This window comes from Schistocerca piceifrons, chromosome 2 (genome assembly GCF_021461385.2).
Source record: "Schistocerca piceifrons isolate TAMUIC-IGC-003096 chromosome 2, iqSchPice1.1, whole genome shotgun sequence".
NCBI classification, from domain to species: domain Eukaryota; kingdom Metazoa; phylum Arthropoda; class Insecta; order Orthoptera; family Acrididae; genus Schistocerca; species Schistocerca piceifrons.
Genome location: NC_060139.1, coordinates 995,704,883 through 995,713,095, shown reverse-complemented (window position 1 = coordinate 995,713,095; position 8,213 = coordinate 995,704,883).

Here is an 8,213-nt window from a genome sequence, read left to right as displayed (position 1 = left end):
ACGCTATCGGATGCCAGGTCTGCGCCCATTAATCACCTGCCCGTAGTTTAAAGTAATTGCATCACCTATTACTAGAAGTCTAGTGCCACATACCTAACGAAACCGACCAATGACATGGCAAATCCATGCTCCTCAGAATCGCTGCTCTATTGCGTTCCAAAGGTGGAACAACACTGCATTGTGCAGAGTCATAATATTGTAGCTCATCCCCGAATATATTAGTAAAACTGGAGGGACCGTAGGATGGGAGTGGAGCGCTGGATGTTTGCGACTGAGGTGCTTTCGGGCTGACAACTTATTTTTCACACTTCTTTTAAAATATTTCTTTCTCCTTTTCTCAAATTCCATGAACAGTTCCTCGAAGGTATCGCGTATTGGGAAGGCCGACGTCCCTTGAGCGAGCAAGGGGTCACAAGTGAAGACCTGTACCCGCAGGACCAGCGTGGCGTCTGTGGCAACGACCCCATATACTGCCAGAAAAGCAAGACGCATGGAAAGTGGAACTTTCTTGCTCCGTAGCAGATGTCTGAATAAGCAACAACACCACTGTCCGGCGAAATTTAAAAACGCACTAAAAACAGTCGGTTCAGCTTTACCATCAAATAATCAGAGGAACATTAAAAGAATAAATATTAAACATGAACACTAAAGGGGTAGTGCGTAAGGAACGAGCTTCAGCCTGAAACAGTGGTATATTTATCATCTTTGCATGTAGTCAATTAGTACAAGGGACACCAGACATTAAAAATAGGGTTACGGCCGCTATAACTATTCCCAAACTACTTTAAGTAGATCGCTCACTAACAGCTAACTTTAAACAGCTTGGCGTCACTTATAAGTATGCCAGGAAGTCCTTATGATAAATTATCACTACGCTGAGCGACACTAGCCGTACCTTAAACTAGCTCTTTAATTAATGGTGGGGATCTAACCCCTTCGTAAGATCTAACGCCTTCAGAACCAAGCAGGCACTAGCGTAACAGTAAAATCCGCATTACAGCGGTAGCTATCATGATAAGCAACACCTTTTGGTAATTAATTACTACAGAATCACAACAATTCCCGGTGTAGGACTTAGCAGCGTAAGACACTAAGACGGCTGCTGTGAAAGTGGACCACGGTGATATCTAACACGCGTCCGTTTTTCCTTACGTACTGCGTGGGCTCAGTTTAACAAATACGGGCAAGTCCGTAAAATAAGCAACACGGAGCAATATAGAAAACGACCATACAACCATCCACTCGGAATTAGGTTCTTAAAATAACTCACAACGGCAATACTGAAGCCACACGGCGATAAACAGGACAGTAATACCGATATCGCAGTGGGAACACTGACAACAAATACAGAGGAACACATGAAGCGCACGTGTCGGCGACACAGTTCAACACCCCTATGCTCGTTCATGATCATAACAAATTAATAAAACACTTCAGTCAAATTTAAAGCTCTGCAAAACACGATTCTTGCTAACGCAAAGTAATCTGACAACACAGCAAGATATCCGTCTAACGCACAGTGATGTCTCCTGTCTTAATTCAGTCACTCCATATTCTGTCAGAAAAAAACATGAGCCTTTCCGGGCGTCCTCCCGTACGCCATGCTTAAGTTATTTGCTCATCAATGAACACTACTCGTATCATACCACCAACATTCGGTATCAATCATATCTCAACAAACGCAGCGAGATCTCAACACAGCAAGTAATAAAAGACACCAGAAAGACCACCATAAGCCACCAATCCTTCTCTCGCATTCGCCATCCTGATTTAGGTTTTCCGTGATTTACCTAAATCGCTCCAGGCAAATGCCGGGATGGTTCCTTTGAAAGGGGACGGCCGACTTCCTTCCCCGTCCTTCCCTAATCCGATGAAACCGATGACCTCTATGTCTAGCGATGACCTCGATGTCTAGTCTTCTCCCCCAAATAAGCAATCCCAACCCCACTGATCTTTTGCATAGTGGGATTGGCGAAACACATGAGTCATGTGTGCTTAATCACGGATCACACGTCACGCTGGAACAGATTCCCAGCGGAACCACTCACTATGGAGCTATAGCCTTTTCCAGAACACGGGATTCATGTTAGATCAAGAACTCATACGCTATAAAAACCACATTTTGACCATCGATTTTCGGTGCCTACAGCAGGAAATAGTCTATGGCCTGGTGCTGATGGAACATAACCGAAGCTCACGAGTACTTGCACATTTTACAACCCAGTAATCAACCAAAACGACACCAAAGAAAATTAAAAAACACTCTCGCTTCGAAAGACGTATCACATGGCCCCTAACTATACCCATATTTGTTGCACATGATAGAATTCGCTACACGAATGACGCAATTAGTATTGTACAAACCGAATACAGCGTTTCAATCGGATAGCGCAAGCCAGGTAATATACAGCTGACAGTACCAAGCAAGCATCGGAAATAAATTTTCAAGGGTTAAACCTCGAGATGTTTCTCATGGATGGCAAAGGCAATATCTCATGGGAAATGGTACATCGCGCTGGAACGCTCATTGGTCCAAAACATGAGACCCACAAGTGTCAAAGATCATACCTACTCGTAACTCGAATTCAACGCAAATATCACGTATTCCTAATCAGTAATTATACTCCTATTTCTAAGTCACTCACAAGAGAGCAAATGCAATTCAAACAGCGTGATTTCTGGTTGATTAGGAACACAAGGACACACTACAGTGATCGCGAAACCACGAAGACGTCAGCTATCCCGTCTGTTAAAAAAAACAAACATACAAAACAAACACTTAGAACACCTATCAGAAAGAAAAGGTCCAACACGATTCTTCTAACATTCGAAAAAATTAGTAACAATGATGGAACGCCTGGACAAACTATTAGGAACACTTCATCTTCTTAGAAGATTGGCAAACAGAACAAAACGCCACGACTTTGCCCGTAACGGTGCGATGGAAAGCGTGTCACATCTACACCTAAATACGACACTGAACTCCTCGGTGATACTACGAGAGCCGGCCGAAGTGGCCGAGCGGTTCTAGGCGCTACAGTCTGGAACCGCACGACCGTGACGGTCGCAGGTTCGAATCCTGCCTCGGGCATGGATGTGTGTGATGTCCTTAGGTTAGTTAGGTTTAAGTAGTTCTAAGTTCTAGGGGACTGATGACCACAGAAGTTAAGTCCCATAGTGCTCAGAGCCATTTGAACCATTTGATACTACGAGGAAAGCTTCACCGCGACTGCAATAGGCGGTTCATACTGCTCTCTAGTTCCGTAAGAGAAGGGCCTTCCTCCCTGGGTACGGCTCACGAAAACGGCCGCCAGGGAGCGTCAGACTGACAGGCAGCGCCGCGCACGTCAGGTGTCGGGATTTTTAAAATTCGCACAGGGCAGAACTGCACGGCGCAATTAGAAATCTCTCACGGTCTTTCAGCGTTGTTTATTAATGGTGTTATTTTTGATTCTAACTCGATTTTTTCTAGGATTCCATTTTTCTGTGCGATGTTGTGACGACGAACGCAGCTGTATCTTCAAGTGCCGCGATTTGTCTTGTCATGCCTCCTCCAGTCAGTTTTATTGAGTAACAATAATTTGTCAAGTTACCTGTTACTGTAAGAATGAAACTATCATTTGATGTTATACTGTTCCCTACAGCGCCATTTCGGGTTTTTAGCCACTCTCAGTTGTAATGTTTAACCCTTCAAACGCACATTCTTGAATTACAGTCGAAGTACTCGTCTGCGTCACACACATTTAAAAGTACTCAATGTGTGCATCATAATCAACAACTAATCATCAGCTTCTTACAGATCTAATGTTCAGGAAGGATGTCTACCATTACATTTTTCTGATTATGCATAAACCTAGGTAGCGTTCCAAATCGAGTTCGATAAATTATCATTTCGGTTCATTCTCTTACCATTCATCTGCTTTTCTTTATTGGGGAATTAAAACGTAGTTCCTTATTGATGTGCTACATCAAGGATTCATCCCTGAGGCTGGCAGCCATACAATACAGCAGGAACAGCCACTGTTCTAGTTCTTTAATAACGGAGTTAACAGAGTTTAGTCAAAACCTTTGTCAATGGTTTTTTTGCTTTTTTTTTTAACTGCAACCACAGTGCTACATGCGTATTAACCAACAGTTTGAGGACCAAGTATTGAAGGATAAAAAAAGCCACCAGTTTCACTAATTCCAGAGAACTGAATGAGCGTATGGAGTCTGTAAGTCCTTATCAATTAGGCATGACAACACTCATCGGGCTTACTTACATGTGCGCTGCTAGCGTGTAACTGGTCGGTGCATCTTATTCCACAGTGTAACAGAATTGCTTGGGAAACTTGAACTATATTTATTTATCATGTGGCGTCTACAGAAGTAATCGATTTCATAGATTTAAATATAAAACATTTATCCTTTTAGAATTATTCTGCTTTAGTAGAAACAAATGCATATTATGAATAAAATGTAAAATTTAGTGGATGTTTTACTGTGAATACAGTATTTAAACAATAATGAATTAAAAGCATTTTTAGTTGTAGTTTTGTTGCGCTGTGGTATCCAGTGGATTCAGCCAAACAGTGCTTCACTTGTTGATCTTCACACGTCCCTTAGAATTTCATGTGTGAGCGCCACAGTCGCATTGGAGATTTTCAGTCATTTTCCACTTGAGAAACACATAGCTTTCCTGCAAACGGCTCTGTGATTTCCAATGTGGAATCATTGTTGGAAATGGTTCTGTGGGAACTGTCTAGACCGTGTGGTTCTGGTTATGAAAAGATACCCATTCTGATCGCCAATGTTCTTTCAAGTCTTAGGTGGGTGGAATGTTATTGCTTCCTAGATTTAAGCCTATTATATCGTAAGCAGCTCAGTGTGTTATTTATTGGCAGGTATTTTATGACAGGGATGTGGCCAATCTTGTTCCAGTCTTAAGTCACCTATAATTGCCATGAATGTTTAGGAGGGATAATATTCCAGTAAACAGATAGTCATGGGAGAGACGTGGATTTGTATACTATCTTTGGAGGTCAGGCAACGCTGCACTCGTCAAACTTTACTGTGTAAATTTCGAGAACCAGTATTTGAAGAAATTCACAGAAGATAGGATATATTAGGACGTGTAGAAATACAGATGACTACCCCCGTAGCTGAGCTGTCACCGACAGTGATTGCCATAATGGTGGACCCGCGTTCGATTCCATGTACTACTAGATACTTTTTTCTTGGTTGCTTGACTGGTGGGGGTGCGGGTTGCACTCAGACTTGTGGGTCCAACTGAGGAGCTACTCTACCGATTAGTTCCAAGGGGAAGAAGACTAACAATGATCGAGAGAACGGTGTGCTGACGAAGTATCCCTCCATGCCACATCCGATGACGCCACTGGCAGAGGTCTGGCCCGATTCGACATTCTACGTTCAGAACGCTAAACTTTATCTTACAAGGACATACACATAGTCATTTTTTTCCTGGATCTATACGAGAATGGCGTAGGACAGACGTTTCGTAGTATACAGGCTGTTTCCGTAAGAGCGTGGAAGAATTTAACAGGACATCGAGGAAGCTCCACTGAACGATATGAGACAGGGAACACGGTATCGAAGAAGGCAGCTTAAAGAGACAATAAAAATAAAATCACATTTCTGTGTACTTTTTTACTTACATTAGTTACAGTTATCTGCAAATAAACAATGAAGGTAGGATTTGTATATCTCACAAAATGTGTTGAAACTGACGGCCATCAACTTCAATGGAAGTATGACATCGGCGAACAGGTTTCTGACACACCCTGGTCTGTTTCGAATCACATCACAGGCAGCTACAATTCTGGAAACTAATTCCATCTGCGTACCAACTGGGATCTCAAATACACAAATGACTTTAGATATAGTCATAGGAAATAATCAAGGGGATTCAGGTCAGGTGACGACGCAGGCCGTGGACCTCCTCTTCCAATTCAGCGACCTGGAAATACAGCACTGAGATGGTTGCGGACATCCACACTGAAGTGAGGCGGTGCGCCGTCATGTTGTGCCCACATCCTCTCATGAATAGCGCGAACCTCAAGTACTGCCAGGTAGAAAATATGGCGAAAAGAGGTTGTCTCCCACATGTAAATAAACAGCACAGTACGTTTACACTCGTACACTTGTTAGCTGTAAATAAGCAGTAAAACAGTAATACTAGGCAAGGCGGGAAAAATGGCTCTAAGCACTGTGGGACTTAACATCTGATGTCATCAGTCCCCTAGACTTAGAACTACTTAAGCCTAACCAACCTAAGGACATCACACACATCCACCTGCGACAGTAGCAGCACCGCAGTTCCAGACAAGCGCCCAGGACTGCTCGGTCACAGAGGCCGGCGGCAAAGTGAAAAACCAGTTGGGTTCCATATTACGTTAAGCTGGTTTCTTCGATCCGAAGTTCGCTACCTAAGATTGTTCAGTGGAACATTTCTATGTCCCATTACATTTTTGCACGGTATTACGAAACACCCTGTGTTTTATAGGTGTGGCTGTAGCTCTAGGTTTAGCGAACGTAACTGATTCTGATATCAGCTCCCTCCTTCAGTACGTTTTCAGTCAAAGGTATATGAATCAACCTTATCTTACTCGTTAACCCAAGGCCATCTAAGTCACTGTCATTCTGAAATTTTGTCATTTTGAAATCATTGTAAAAAAAAACACCTGTCCATTCGGTGACATATTGCCGGACTATTTTGGACCAGCCGGCACCAGTAAGACACGACTAAGTGTTAAATAAAAGTGGGGAAAAATACCAAGGGGTCACAGGGCAATCGAATTTTCGTAATTTTGTATATTATGGTTTGTGAATCTCAGTGCTGAAATATACCTTCTCTAAAGCAGTTCGATGCAGTTCTCAAAAATACTCGAGAAAATCTATTTTGGAAAACTAGTGTTCTTGTTGCAAGCGTCGTGGCTATGTGGTAGAGTGCTCGTCAAATACGTTGGGGCCTGTATTCCAATATCACCGGAAACAAATTTTTACACAAGATGTATTTTCTATGAGAATTTACGTAAGATCTAAAATACAAAAGAATGGGAAAAATTTAATCTGTAATTTTTTAATGATAAACTTTAATTAATCATCTTTTAAAAAGATCAGTAACTATGAATTTTTGATTCCAATGAAAACTAGACTTTTGTGTGCAGTATATCATTAGAAATAAGAAGACAGTGCATGTTTCATAAACATGATAGCAAGACGTGTTAATTAGCGTATATTTGTTGAATTTTATATTTAACTGCTGTACGTAATCGAATTGAAAGGGAAAAAAACGAAAATAAATAATGATAGAAATGAGACTGGATGTAGTGATTAGGTCTCGTGCGCTTTATATGTTCTACGTTTCACGGAAATACTCATTGAACATGCAGATTTATCTGAAGATTTGATAGCAATTGGAATCGAACCCGGGTCGCCACACAACAAACAATCACTCTACCACTCTACCACGGAGGCGTACTGCTCGCAGGAAACTATTTTAGTGTATTAAATAAACATAGCTGGAAAGATTCAATGTAGATTTTCTCGTGAATTTTTGAGAATTGCATAGAACTGTTTTGGTAGATGTATCATTCATTTCTGAACTTCACGTACCATAAATAAAAAAAATACAAAAATCCGAAATACTTGTGGTCCTTCTGCAAGTTAATATTTTCTGTATTGTCTGTATCACGCGTACAATACGATCGAAAGTAAATTTTTGCGTCGGTGTAGAGAACTGAGTAACATCCTTTTCAACATATGTACCACCTACTCGTGTGTATTCGTTGCGATGACACAACAGACAGCAATCTAGAAAGACGATTACGGGTGACAGTGACTGAAATGCGAGCGACTAACAGCAGACGCATTGTACTGCACTGACACTTTGAAAGCTTGGGGGAAAAAAATGAGGCACCAGAGAGATTCTCTCGTTGCGGAAAAACAGCCGGTGCTTTATTTTTTAGAGTCCCTTTTAAAAGCTGAAATTTGTTTGTCATCGTGCTTCACACACTGCATTCTCATTATCTGTGGATTACCGTACAGAACTTGGCGTTTCGAATGGCTGGATAAAGCAGCTTCTGGCTGGACTTCGAGTTTCATTGGCTTGCACTGTGCTGTGTCGCAGCGCTGTTGAAAGTCCAATGATCAGCACGACACTTTACACTCACAAAATTGCCTCTCTGTTTCATGTCGTTCTAACTTTCGTAGCG